Source organism: Salvelinus sp. IW2-2015, linkage group LG10 (genome assembly GCF_002910315.2).
Source record: "Salvelinus sp. IW2-2015 linkage group LG10, ASM291031v2, whole genome shotgun sequence".
Taxonomy (NCBI): Eukaryota; Metazoa; Chordata; class Actinopteri; order Salmoniformes; family Salmonidae; genus Salvelinus; species Salvelinus sp. IW2-2015.
In genome coordinates, this window is record NC_036850.1 from 8,477,450 (window position 1) to 8,493,143 (window position 15,694).

Here is a 15,694-nt window from a genome sequence, read left to right on the forward strand (position 1 = left end):
TTGTTCTCAATTGAAACGCTCATTGTATTTATCCAAGGGTTTTGACAGTGAAGTGAAGGGAATTGTTAGTAGTGGGGTGAAAAGCAAAGTGCTAGTTGACTGCAGAAACTGGGATTTGCCAAAGGGAATGCAATATAAAAATGGAAGTTGGTGGCTTTTGTGATTGTTGCTTTGTCACTGCTGATTAATTAAACATTCACCAATGTTCTCTTGTTAGCTTGAAAGGGTTTTTGAAAGGACTTGTTTTTGTCTTGTTAAGTTTTTATGTGTTGTGGCGTTATGGACAGAATCAAAAGCTCTGGACATAAAGACACAAACAAACATTGAGTCTTTTTTCATCTTCCGTTTCATATTCATAAATCATTTGTGTTTCATTTCTGTCACACTAAGGGTGCAAATTTWAAAAAAATCACAAAGCTCTGACGAAGGCCGTGAGGCCGATACGTAAGCTTATTAAATATCACTGATACTATCAGGAGCAGTGTGCGGTTTCCTTTTTGCTTCATCTTGTTCAATTGTTGCCATGCACCTGCAAATAAGATTGCTCAGATGTGCGAGTGCCTTTTGAATTTTGTATTTCTATCACACTAAAATAAGATTTTATACAGAACTCACTCCTACTCTATTTTCTAATTGTGCTTTAAAATTCCAATAAAGTCTACTGCGAAAACAGTAGATGGATTGGATTTCTGACAAAAACATGTAACTCAAAACTATTGAAAAGGGCTTGAAGTAAATTCAAAAACCGTAAGCTGTTATATGGAGCTTTAACAAACAAAGGTTAGCTTTTAAAATGTTTGGGCTGACATGCCTCTCATAGTACACATTGAAACACAGGCTAGACAATGCCTCAGTGTGTCATCACTACCTTGGCAGGCAGTTACCGCTAGAAAAAAATATATGTGACATGTGCTTGTAAGGGCTTCATGTTTCCAGTGTGCAGGTGAGCACAAAGGTTAATAGAACATGCCGGAGAATGCCTTGTTCTTTCTGAAGGTGAGCTGGATAAGAAATGTGGCTTTGTTCACTTCATGTTATGTAATTTATTGAATAACAAATTAAATAAAGCCATTTATAGTTTTGGTTTTGTTATTGGTGTACTGACATTGTCAAGCCRTGATCTGTTTCACCTGTCTTGGTGCTTGTCTCCACCCACCCCCAGGTGTCTCCTGTTTTCCCCATTAGTCCCCGGTGTATTTATCCCTGTGTTTCCTGTCTCTCTGTGCCAGTTTGTCTTGTTTTGCCAAGTCAACCAGTGTTTCTTCTAGCTCCTATTTTTCCCAGTTTCTGTTTTTTTCTTAGCCCTCCTGGTTTTGCCCCCTGCCTGTTCTGACGCCGAATCCGCCTGCCTGACCCCTCTGCCTGTTCTGACCTTGAGCCTGCCTATACTGTTTGGACTCTGACCTGGTTTATGAACTCTCGCCTGTCCCCGACCTGTCTTTTGCCTACCCTTTTTTGGTGTAATAAATATCGGAGCTCAACCATCTGCCTCCTGTGTCTGCATTTGGGTCTCGCCTTGTGCCCTTATAAACATTCTCCATTGAAGACGAAAGAGTGCAGAGTACATGTCATGACATTTATTTGACTTACTTCCTTGGTGATTCAACCTACAGGAGATTTTCCTCTTATCTTACGCTGATCTCATTCCCTGACTGTAACACTTAATGATCTCATTCTAAGAGGACATTAGAGCATTAAACACATTTTTTTTATGATTGATTTTTTTCACCTGATTGAATGTCTTCAACATTATCTCAAACGGGAAGTTATTGGGGTGTCTGTCATAGTAATATTTCGTACATCTTCATATCAACCTTTGAGTGTGGGCAAATAAACAATCAAACAAGCACCAAATATCCTGTTAAAGGTTTTATGTTATTATATATTAACATTTAATACACTATACTCATCCATTCATTTCTTGATACTGGACAGCTGAAAATGCTGTATCTATATTCAAAATATTTATATATTTAAATTTGTCTTAAATTCTAAAATTCTAAATGAGTTTGTTACTTAATGGTATAGGTCTTCTCACAAGGGGAATTATGTATCATTTGCACGGATTGGACAAATCTCATTGGATTATTGGATCCGTTTTCTTGTTAATGGGGTCTTTGACTTTAAGGCCAAGACAAGCAAGCAAATTCCCCCACTAGGTCCTCCAACCATATGCTGGAATTATAGAGCTCCCTGCCTTCTGGCGCTAACAAGGGGATTGTGATGTAGTTTAAATTAGAGAATCTGCTTAAAGTGACTATTCAGGTAATTAGAATCAGGTCGTCCGACCCTCCTCTCTACCAAAGAAAGGGTGTGAATGACAATAATTGCTACACAGAGAAATAAACTTGGAAAGTTTTTTTGCCATCTCAAACTCCAACGTGAGGCCTCGGGAGCCTTGCCTGAGCCTGCTTCATTATCAAGGCGATTAATAAAACTGGTGGAGAGACAGATGGCATGTCGCTCCTCAGCCCTCCTCTCCTCGCAGCGCGGCCGCTCTCAACCCCCTGTAAAATGAGCCTGTGTACAGAAGCACCAGGCGTGCAAACGTGTCAGGATCTGCTAAATTGGAGCGCAGACATAAAATTGAAGTGACATTAATAGATTACCTGGAGTTCATTTGCATTTTGAGAGTTATTATGAACATCGGTAACAGGACTAACAGGCACGGTCTGTGGCTCTAATGATATTTCTGATTATGCACTGATCAATGATGGCAGCTTGGGAAATAAGTAAAGAGTTGTCATCATTGATTTTGACTTGATCAAGGAGAGACYTATGGAAATGAGTGCTACATGCAGACTTACATTGGGCGCACAATCATACAGTATACGCACATTAGACCCCTCATTTTAATATTAGCACACCTTCATAAATTAAACATGTACAGAGTGAAACGTAACACGTTTTTACATCAAAGCATGTGACGAGAGGCATCGGTCACAAGTGAAAAAAGCAAAGGGACGCAGGTGAACTCAGATATGGGCCACATTAGTCACCTGTGAGATGATCTTACACACAATACTTCAACACATTACAGGTATCTGATTCGTATCAGGACAGCTGGACTATTTGGATACCATTCCACGCTCCATTTAGGCCAGATGTGCAATACATTTGACTTCCTTGATTTCATCGAGCATATGGTCTTTGTAATTTAACGCTGATCTTGCCGTCTATTCTGAACAAAACCGTGGCTTTGGAGCAGTGGCAAAGGGAACATTGTAGCTTAATTTGAGGGTCATCGTCTTACCTTTGAAAACATTCATTTTTAGACCATGGTCTTCAACCGTAACAACTTGGTGGAGAACGTTGGCGGAGAGCTTCTGTTTGGTGTGACTCGCCTCTCCGATTCAGGACTCTAGGTTCTGGCAGATGGGCAGGGAGGCAGGGGGTTGTGGGCCTTTAACACTGTGTGCAGCTGGGCCATYGCAGAGTCACATCTGCCGTGCAAGCCAGGCACGGTGCTGTAGAAGGCCAATGGCCTCAGCTGAGCCAGGGGTCAGGCCTGTGAACCTGGTGTGACTCTCTCAGCCCAGCCAGCCCTTTCGGTGCTGCTAAATAGGGATAGGACAGGAGTCCAAGGCAGAGGAGACTTCACAGACAAGCTGGGKCTAGCTGTAAATAACTTGCTCCTTCTATTTCACCTCATTCTGCATTTGGAGTGTCCTCTCTCTCTCYCCCTTTCTCTCTCTATATGGGTGCCTATGCTTATATACAAATCTATATTCATATTTCGATACAGCCTTTTGATATGGCTTGTTGGATGATGGAAAACAATTTCAAGTTTTGGGAATTTGTTGTTTTGTCAGACAAACAGTGTGAATATGCAGAGACAACAGACATGTCTGGACTGGTTCTGCCATCATTCAATTTAATCAATCACCTAGCTGAATCATCTGTCGGGTTGTACCAAAATAATGAAAGTGCACACGCACGCACACACACACACACTGACTCACACATTACTTATTCATCACATGTTATTTATTATCCGGCGTAACTCTGAATTATGCATGTAATATGATGAGTCTCTGGTCTTTCAAAGCTTAAGGCATTTGTTCTTTGTAGCATACGGTTTGTAGGCTCTCTATGTAGCATGCACTCTGTGGCACACCTAACATACCTAGCTGTGCATTAACACAATTGTACCCTGCAGTTCCAAAGTTGCTGGTGCCTGTCATTTGTCCTGCTCCCTATGTGGCTGAGCCTGAACTCTCCCTCTCTAATACCTCAGCTTGGTCTTCCTTGAAGAGAGAACAAAAACTACAGGCTCCCAGGTAATGATGCCCTTCAATATGTTCTGCATAAGATTGGCTCTGCGGATGAATGGTAAAGAGCTCAATGAAACGAAGGACAAAACCCCCGACTGGCTCTTTTCAAAAGTCACCCTTTTCGTGGCGGCCATGAAGCCCACAAAAATGAAGAGATAAGAGACAACGTGATAAAAGACAGGGAAATGAATGAGCTGAAGTGTGTTTTTGTCTGGGCAGCTCTTGTGGTGAGAGGAAGGTACATAAACACCCAAGGCCAGTGCTAATGGGTCTGGGCAGCATTGTGTCGGCTGGAGTGATGCGACTGATCCCCTTTGACAGGGTAATCAGTACAATGCTGGACACTGACATTATCCCTTTCATGATGGAGACGGGAGGGATGGAGAGCATCCTGAGAGTGGAACATCCTATATGTGGTACTACAAGCCTAATAAAGGCCCAGTGTATAGCTGCCAACATACGATTTACATTGATATTACCTTTATATCACGTTTCAGGAGAAGACCCAAATGCAGACAGTGTCAAAGTAACACAAGTTGATTACAAGAACAGGGGGCAGGCAAAACGACAGGTCAAGGGCAGGCAGAGGTCAGTATCCAGATCAGAGTCCATAAGGTAAAAAACAGCAGGCATTCTCTGGGTCAGGGCAGGGAGAGGTCAATAATCAAGGGTGGTGTGACAAGGTAAAGAACAACAGGCAGGCTCAGGGCAGGCAGAATGGTCAAAACAGGAACTAGAAAAAGACAGCAGCAAGGGGAAAACCYCTGGTATGCTTGACAAACAAAACAAATTGACAACAGACAGAGAACTCAGGTATAAATACACTGGGGATAATYGGGAAGATGGGCGACACCTGGAGGGGGGTGGAGACAACACAAAGACAGGTGAAACAGATCAGGGTGTTACACTTTATGTTGCCTAGCTTTTAACAGACTTAATTTAGGTGGCAAGCGTAGTTCAGTTCGACATGTAAAAAACACAGTGAGGTGCTCATGTCACTTCCTAACATATATATTATATTTTGATGTGTAATCTAACATTTAATGGACATTTGCATGGAATACGTGACTATGTAGATTGCAGTTTTACATGATGCCAAGTTTTCTAAGCATTATATGAATTAGGCCTGGGTGATATTAACCGCTTGTACCTTGATACCGGCCGGGGAATTTTGAAAATCCTGTTGTATGAATTTTAAAAACCGTATATATGTTCAATTTTGGAGAAAGCCATTGAATCAAACTTTAAGTTAAGTATATAAGAAATCTAAGATAAGTCATTTCCAGCTCAAATTATATCCAGCTCAGGGCTCCAGCTATGCATTTGGTGTTTGCTAACTTGCATGCTAGTGGCTGGATTTCAAGATCAAGGTTCTTGGTTACAGAGAGACATTCATCCCCTACTGCGGATATCCAAACTGTGGTACGCGTAATGCCGTCGGGGGTATGCCAAATAAAAATGTGATTCACATTTAAAGAGTCCATTTAGATTTTCCAACAGGGCTTTCATTTGGGTGATGTTTTTTTCTGAGTAGCTCGTTTCACTGCCAAAAATAAAATAAACCTCTAGTGTTCAGTGAAATAACAACACAATGTCAAATACAGGTAGCCTAGTCAAATGATTAACATCCAATCACATTAATCGTTACTCTCGCGGGAATTCCGCTAACGGTCCGTATGTAGCCAAACGTAGCTGCTGCTCATTCCGTTTGCTCGAAATTGATAAATGGTTTAAAAAGTAAGGCCCGCGTCATAGAGACACGTACCAGCTCTACTGGTATTCTGCTACTACCAGCAGTACTACATCTGCACTGTTTCATGTGCATCAGTGACATGCAGGATATGTTTTGAAACTTACTGCTTCGCATACAAGCCAGTGAATTCTATGCGTTACAGCTGGATGAGTCAACAGATATGGCGGCCTGGAACAGCTCCTGGTGAATGTCCGTTACGTTTATGAGGGGTCAATTAAGGAGCGCCCTTTCTTCAATTTTCCCTAAAATGACAAATGACAAACCTAACTGCCTGTAACTCAAGCCCTGAAGCAAGGATATGCTATTCTTGGTACATTTCAAAGGAAACACTTTGAAGTTTATGGAATGTAAAAGGAATGTAGGAGAACATAACACAATAGATCTGGTAAAAGATAAAACAAGAAAAAACAACCGTTCTTTTGTATTTTTTGTACCATCATCTTTGAAATGCAAGAAAAAGGCCATAATGTATATTCCAGCCGATGCAATATATTTTGGCCACTAGATGCAACAGTGTATGTGCAACGTTTTAGACTGATCCAATGAACCATTGCATTTATGTTCAAATTTGTATCATGACTGCCAAATGTGCCTAATTTGTTATTAATAACTTTCATGTTCAAAACTGTGCACTCTTCACACAATAGCATGGTATTATTTCACTGTAATAGCTACTGTAAATTGGACAGTGCAGTTAGATTAACAAGAATTTAAGCTTTCTGTCAATATCAGATATGTCTATGTCCTGGAAAATATTTTGTTACTTACAACCTCATGCTAATCGCATTAGCCTATGTTAGCTCAACAGTCCCGTGGCAGGGACACCGATCCGAGAAGAAAAAAAAAACGTGTCAATACTTTGCCCCTTGATAACCAGTGCACTTCTGTATGTTGTTAAAGCGTTACATGGTCGCTGCCCATATCATTGCATAATGCAGAAAATATACAAGAGTTCAGGTGCCTTGTTAACAAAGTTAACCATTTTCACTGTAGTATCCAAAACGAGCCTCTCGGTGGATGCTGCAGTGTACCAAAGTGGCGTCGGGAGCAACTGCTTGCACGTGGGTTACCACTCGACTATGTCTCCCTGTCATGGCTTTTGCGCCATCAGTACAGATACCAACACATATTGACCACCAAAGTCCATTTGATGTCACAAAGCTGTCCAGTACTTAAAAAATATKCTCTCATGTTGTCCTGGTTTCCAGTGGTTTGCAGAAGAGAATGTCTTCKMTAATTGAGAGACGAGCTTAAAGTTTTCTTTACTGACCATAATTTTCACCTGTCTGACCGCTTGCATGATGACGWGTTTCTCACARGACTGGCCTATCTGGGTGATGTTTTTTCTCACCTGAATGATCTGAATCTAGGATTACAGGGACTCTCCGCAACTATATTCAATGTGCGGGACAAAATTGAGGCTATGATTAAGAAGTTGGAGCTCTTCTCTGTCTGCATTAACAAGGACAACACACAGGTCTTTCCATCATTGTATGATTTGTTATGTGCAAATGAACTTAAGCTTACAGACAATGTAAAATGTGACATAGCGAAGCACCTGAGTGAGCTGGGTGCACAATTGCGCAGGGTACTTTCCCGAAACGCATGACACAAACAACTGGATTCGTTATCCCTTTCATGCCCRGCCTCCAGTCCACTTACTGATATCTGAACAAGAGAGCCTCATTGAAATTGCATCAAGCAAATGTGAATATTGAATTTAATCAGAAGCCACTGCCAGATTTCTGGATAGGGCTGCGCTCAGAGTATCCTGCCTTGGCAAATCGCGCTGTTGAGACACTGATGCCCTTTGCAACCACGTACCTATGTGAGAGTGGATTCTCTGCCCTCACGAGCATGAAAACTAAATACAGGCACAAACTGTGTGGGAAATGATTTAAGACTGAGACTCTCTCCAACACAACCCAACATTGCAGTTATGTGCATCATTTTAAGCACTCCCTTCTCATTAACCTGTGGTGAGTTATTCACCATTTTTTATGAACAAATAAGGTTTTATATGTAAGATGGCTAAATAAAGAGCAAAATTATTGATTATTATTATATTAATATTTGTGCCCTGGTCCTTTAAGAGCTCTTTGTCACTTCCCACGAGCCGGATTGTGACAAAAARGCAAACTCATTCTTAAGTTTAATAAATGTATCGTATAGTGTGTGTGACAGGCTTATAATGATGTAAAAAACAACATTTGAGAGTGRGCTGTCCCTGGTACTAGAGGGGGTACGCAGCTGGAGGTTGTATGTTTGAAGGGGTACAGGACTATAAAAAGTTTGGGAACCACTGCCCTACTGGATCAAGATTCCTGTTTTTGTATATTTTRTGTAGTGCCCCTTGTGTGCACATTAGGTAATACCTTATGGTGCAGTGTATAGTGCAGAAACGGTATGACGGTATAAAAATCTGGATTCCTTCCAACCCCATTATGAATTGATTGGAAGTGAACAGGGAAACCCAAAGGCTGCACTATGGGTGGGAGGTCTGTAAATGAGCACAGTGCGAGGCGGGGAGTGTTTTCTGAATGCTGAAGTGTTCTAATTCGCACCCCAGCATTGACAACGCTTATTCATATCTGATAGGATGCCAGGTTGCTTTCTCACAGACATTCTTCAGTTCAAAATCTTTCTCCATCCATTAATTATGAGGGAGGAGAGCTGCAGATATGTAATGTTGCGTTGAGGCTTTTTCTCTAGTGCTCTCCTTCTCGCTTTTGCTCTGCAAGCCTCCCTCTTTTTACTCCCTGCCTCTCTTCCCCACTATCTCTGTGTATCTCTCTCACTATATTTRGCTTGTTTTCACCCCCAAACTATTTCCCGTGTGTGTGTTTGAAGGACTGTAGTGTGTGAGACGGTGCGTTGGGGGAACAGTTGTCTATGCCCGTGTTTTTCTTGCTCTTGGTGATTGTAGAGTACTCAGCAATGAGTGCAGGATCCTATGCCCTCCCATCTTTCTCTGTCTGCATTATTAATTGTCAGAGGTACAAACCATAGTTGTTTGGTCCCTGCAGGTACCCAACTGTGCTCTCCCAAATGAAAAGCACTGATTGCATCCTGTGGAGAAAAAAACAATACATTATCTTTATAAGTTATTTTAAAAGGCATTTTAAAATTACTAAAGGCAGTACACCAAGTAAACACTTACTAGAGAATAAAAAGGTCCATGATTCTACCCACAGTAACTTAAGTATGCATCTCCTTAGTGGAGAACACACACAAAAGTAAAAAGCTTTCTGAGTATCACTTCATTAAACACACATGGATGAGGCTTTTTTAGTGCGTGAGAGTGTCACTGCTATGCTAACATTTCCCAAAGGGGCCCAGCAGAAGATTCATGTGGCATTGCTGGTGGCGGGAATTGCACACAGACACATAAATGGGAGGGAAAAACATTCATCAAGGTGGCAGAGACTTGAGCAAGGAGGCCCATCCAATCACAGCAGAGAATAAAGGGAAGGCATAAAAGTCCATGCAGCAAGGTCATTTGAAAAAGAAACAGATAAGAACGTGAGATCAAGTGGTAAATCTCCTGTATGTGGAGCCTTTGTGATCCTCACAGATGCCTGTCCCATTAACCAAAGCCAATGCTCAGTTACACTCCTCTGCTCATGCTTTCTCCAACACTTCTCTAACCTGTGTGTGGAACCCATTAAACAGCACTCAGCCTGTTATATGTTCTGTAGATGATGATTATTCTTTGAGGAGTGTTTTTCTTCACCTCTCTGCTCATGTTGGTATTTGGCTTGTTTTGTTTCAGCACGGTGCCTTATTCTGGTTTCACTGTTATGAATATTGACAGTTGCATTGTTCCTTACGCAGAGTATGGATTTAACCATCTGTGGTTTCTCCACAGTCATATGCTGGTGTCCACAGTAGTCAATGCAGCACAGTCAGTGAACAGGTTGACTATGTCACTTCAGGGCTTCTGGGTAATTGGCTAAATCTGCTCTGCAACACAGTGCAGAGATGGTCCTTTAAAATTTCAACTCCTTCAGGGAGGATACAAGCAGGAGATGACTTGGAGTTTTGGATGCCTAGCCATTGTATTTGCTCTCTTCTTCTATGTGATATCCATCTGGTGTTGTGTGTGTGTGTGTGTGTGCTGCGTGCGTGCGTGCGTGTGGTGTGTGTGTGTGTGTTGTGTGTGTGTTTGTGTGTGTGTGTGTGTGTGTGTTGTGGTGTGTGTTGTGTGTGTGTGTGTGTTGTGTGTGTGTGTGTGTGTGTGTGTGTGTGTGTGTGTGTGTGTGGTGTGTGTGTGTGTGCGTGTGTGATGTGTGTGCGTGCGTGCGTATTTTATAGGGACATAGTGTAAGTGACCACAAGCTTCTGTGTGTTCCAATGATGGATTGCTCGTCAGGAGGGAGTAGGAATACTCGGTATGCCTGACTGATGCATTGAGTCCCAAGTCACGTACAGTGCTTTTGGTCTTACCTTTCAGATTCCTCCGGGAATCATGTTAACCCTTTGGACTCAACGATCTTGTATCTGATGGAGTTCAGCTAAGTTCTCCGGTGTTCCCTCCTACCCTCACATTTCTCCTAGTACAGGGTGCATGTTTTGATACAGTTCTCTAGTAGGTGTCTGACCCATGTCAAAGTGGGTCCCAAGTGTCGCAGTGGTCTAAGACACTGCATCTTAGTGCAGGAGGCGTCACTGCAGTACCTGGGTTGAATCCAGGCTGCATCACATCTGGCTGTGATTGGGAATTCCATAGGGCGGCGCACAATTGTCCGAATTTGGCCAGGGTAGGCTGTCATTGTAAATAAGAATTTGTTCTTAAACCTCTAACGAGTCACAAACCCGGATCCGGGATCCCCCATCAAAAAAGCTGACTAGCATAGCCTAGCCTAAAGCGACAGGGATATCATATAATAAAATGTTCATGAAATCACAAGTCCAAGACACCAATGAAAGATACACATCTTGTGAATCCAGCCATCATTTCTGATTTTTTTAATGTTTTACAGGGAAGACACAATATGTATTTCTATTAGCTAACCACCATAGCAAAAGACCAACTTTTTTTTCTCCACCATTTTTTTCCTGCATAGGTAGCTATCACAAATTCGACAAATAGTAATAAATAGTCACTAACCAAGAAACAACTTCATCGATGACAGTCTGATAGCATATGTTTTTCGAGAAAATGTGCATATTTCAGTATAAATCATAGTTTTACATTGCAGCCACCATCACAACTCTCACCAAAGCAACTAGAATAACTACAGAGAGCAACGTGAATTATCTAAATACTCATCATAAAACATTTATGAAAATACACAGCGTACATCAAATGAAAGACAAAGATCTTGTGAATCCACCAATATTTCAGATTTTTAAAGTGTTTTACAGCGAAAACATAATTAGCATTATATTAGCTTACTAAATAGCAACCACACAGCAGCATTGATTCATGCACGTTAGCGTAGCGAATAACACAGCAAAAGATATAAACATTTCACTAACCTTCTCAAAACTTCATCAGATGACAGTCCTATAACATCATATTACCAATACATATATTGTTTGTTCGAAATGTCATATTTAGCGCACAAATGTGGTTATACAATGAGAATAGTAGCCAGCTGCAACAAAATGTCGGTAGAAATCTTGGGAGAGGCACTAATAATCAATAACTAATCATAAACTTGACTAAAAAATACAGGTTGGACAGCAAATGAAAGATACATTAGTTCTTAATGCAACCGCTGTGTTAGATTTTTAAAATTAACGTTACTACGACATACAGCGTGCGTTAAAGCGAGACCGCACCGAAATTAATGGCGGAATAATAGTGTAACATTTTTCAACAGAACAACGAATTAACATCATAAATAGTTCTTACTTTTTGATGAGCTTCCGTCAGAATCTTGTGCAAGTTGTCCTTTGTCCCGAATCATCGTTGCTCGGTTGTAGATTGTCGTCTTCAACTTAGGAATTAGCAGCAAACATTAGCTATGTGGCCCAGACGTGTCCAACTCTTCATAACTCAGCACAAAGAAAATTCCGAAAATCGCAATATACTGATATAAAATGATATAACTCGGTTTAAAATAACTACATTATGATGTTTTTAACACCTATATCGAATAAAATCAGAGCCGGATATATCTAAGGCCTATAACGAGAGCTTTTCAGAATGCCATCCTGAGGTCTGTCTTGCGTCATGACGAACGTTGAAAAGAGTGCAACCCCGGTTCCAAGAGCTTTTATATGGCCTCAGATCTGCCTAGCAACCCCATTCCAATTCTCACTGCTTACTGACATCTAGGGGAAATCGTATGCAGTGCATGTCGACTCATAGATTACATGCAAATTAATAAACTGACCCTGGAACAGAGTGCCCGATTTCAGATTTCTCACTTCCTGACAGGAAGTTTGCTGCAACTTGAGTTCTGTTTTACTCACAGATATAATTCAAACGGTTTTAGAAACTAGAGAGTGTTTTCTATCCAATAGTAATAWTAATATGCATATTGTACAAGCAAGAATTGAGTACGAGGCAGTTTAATTTGGGAACGAATTTTTACAAAGTGAAAACAGCGCCCCCATATTGACAAGAAGTTAACTGACTTGCCTAGTTAAAAAAAGGTTACACCTGTGGTAAAAGTCTATGCCCCATTTTCCTTGTTTCACCCTCAGGCTGCTGCCCCCCTGGTCCCATAACCAGTAGTGTCTTGTAGTGTGATGTTTGGGTCATTTGGATACATTTTACAATGCAAAGAAAATGTACAATGCAAATCTAGTTATGTTAAAAACAATGTGCTACAGTGCATTTGTCTATGTCAGCGATCATTATTGTAACACAGTCATTCTTGGTTTCAAGTCTCTGTTGACCATGGCCAGCTTCTGTCTATTGAATAACCCTTAACCACACTATCATTTTCCAGAACTGTTCCTACAGCATATTGTAACTTGTTTTTCAAAAACATAATATGTACTAAATATTTACACCCCTTGCTGTTAGAGTATTGGAAGAACACCACTGTGGTCACTTACTCAGGATGAATGTATTCATAAGAACATATACCAATGTTTTTTATTTGTTATTGCCCAGCCATTATAACTGTCCTGGGAGCAATTAAATATGTGAAYTGTCCCATTCCGTCTCTAACTTCCTTCCCTGAACTATCTGCATGTTGCACACATTTCCTGAGAACTAATTAAAGTGAATCAATGACACAACACTTTAAAATGGCGGCGTATGTCACAGCCATCAGCGGTGAACAAAGGACACTCTTAATTGTTTTGTTCCTGTGGTTCCTGTAAACGGCTTGTCACGGCTCACACTCCTCAGCCTGCTTGTTATGTAAGTTTTCCTTGTCACTCCTCCTACAACACACACACACACACACGCACACACACACACATGCACATTCCCTTCCACGTTCTCAGTGAATGCTTCCTCCGTATCTTAAAAAAGGCAATGAATTGTACTGCAAAAATGACAATAACCACAAAGGGGTTGTGTGTGACAGTTACTTACACTTCACAAGCCTGACGTCCCCGATCAATCAATGGCTCAGGGGAGCAATTTTTGTGATACTGACAACTATGTTTTCTGGATATTCTCTAGTTTCCTGTCTGGGCAGGAACACAGTATCTCTCTGATATTCAACAGGTCTTCAAGTCAAATCAAATGTTATTTGTCAGATACACGTGGGTAGCAGATGCGAGTGTAGCGAAATGCTTGTGCTTCTAGTTCCGACAGTGCAGTCATATCTAACAAGTAATCTAACAATTACCCAACAATTACCTAATAGACACATTTCTAAGGGGTGAATGAGAATATGTACATATAAGTATATGGATGAGTGATGGCCAAGCGGTATAGGCAAGGTGAAATAGATGGTATAAAATACACTATCCATATATGAGTAATGTAAGATATGTAAACATTATTAAAGCGGCATTATTTAAAGTGCCATTGTTTAAAGTGACTAGTGATCCATTTATTAAAGTGGCCAGTGATTGGGTCGCATTGTAGGCAGCAGCCTCTCTGAGTTAGTGATTGCTGTTTAGCAGTCTGATGGCCTTGCGATAGAAGCTGTTTTTCAATCTCTCGGTCCCAGCTTTGATGCACGTGTACTGACCTCGCCTTCCGGATGGTAGCGGTTTGAACAGGCAGTGGCTCAGGTGGTTGTTGTCCTTGATGATCTTTTTGGCCTTCCTGTGACATCGGGTGTTGTAGGTGTCATGGAGGGCAGGTAGTTTCCCCTCAGTGATGCGTTGTGCAGACCTCACTATCCCCTGGAGAGCCTTGTGGATGAGGGCAGTGCAGTTGCTGTACCAGGCTGTGATACAACCCGACAGGATGCTCTCGATTGTGCATCTATAAAAGTTTGTCAGGGATTTGGGTGACAAGCCAAATTTCTTCAGCCTCTTGAGGTTGAAGAGGCGCTGTTGCACCTTCTTCACCACATTGTCTGTGTGATTGGACCATTTCAGTTTGTCTGTGATGTGTACACCGAGGACCTTAAAACTTTCCACCTTCTCCAGTGATGTCCCTTCGATGTGGATAGGTGGGTCCTCCCTCTGCTGTTTCCTGAGGTCCACGATCATCTCCTTTGTTTTGTTGACATTGAGTGAGAGGTTGTTTTCCTGACACCACACTCTGAGTGCCCTTACCTCCTCCCTGTAGGCTGTCTTMTCGCTGTTGGTAATCAAGCCCACTACTGTTGTGTCGTCTGCAAACTTGATGATTGAGTTGGAGGCGTGCATGGCCATGCAGTCATGGGTGAACAGAGAGTACAGGAGGGGGCTGAGCACACACCCTTGTGGGGCCACAGTGTTGAGGGTCAGCGAAGTGGATATGTTGTTTTCTACATTCACCACCTGGGGGCGGCCCGTCTGAAAGTCCAGGACCCAATTGCACAGGGCGGGGTTGAGACCCAGGGCCTCCAGCTTGATGATGAGCTTGGGGGGTACTATGGTGTTGAATGCTAAACATTCTTACATAGGTATTCATTTTGTCCAAATGGGATAGGGCAGTGTGCAGTGTGTTGACTAGTCTCCCAAAGAACTTCATGATGACAGAAGTGAGTGCTACGGGGCGGTAGTCATTTAGTTCAGTTATCTTTGCCTTCTGTACAGGAACAATGGTAGCCATCTTGAAGCATGTGAGGACAACAGACTGGGGTAAGGGAGCGATTGAATATGTTCGTAAACACACCAGCCAGCTGGTCTGTGCATGCTTTGAGGATGCGGCTAGTGATGCTGCCTGTGCCAGCAGCAAAGAAGGTGTTTAGTTTGTCTGGAAGTGTGATGTCGGTGTCCATGACGTGGCTGGAATTATTTCTGTAGTCTGTGATTTCCTGTAGACCCTGCCACATACGTCTTGTGTCTGAGCCATTGAATTGCGACTCCTCCTTGTCCCTGTACTGGCATGTCGCTTGTTTGATTGCCTTGCGGAGGGAATAGCTTCACTGTTATATTCAGGCATATTCCCAGACCTCTTTCCATGATTAAATGCAATGGATCGCGCTTTCAGTTTTGCGCGAATGCCGCTATCCAGCCATGGTTTCTGGTTAGGGTAGGTTTTAATAGTAACAGTGGATAAAATATCTCTAATGCACTTCTTTATAAACACACTGACCGAGTCAGCGTATATGTCGATGTTGTTCTCTGAGGATGACCGGAACATATTCCAGTC

General features: G+C 41.9%; 1 protein-coding gene across 2 annotated transcripts in view; it reads left to right on the forward strand.

Annotated features, from left to right (window-relative positions):
- cdh8 (cadherin 8) overlaps positions 1–15,694 on the forward strand; it is a 104,896-nt gene that overhangs the window by 40,526 nt on the left and 48,676 nt on the right. The window lies entirely within an intron of this gene.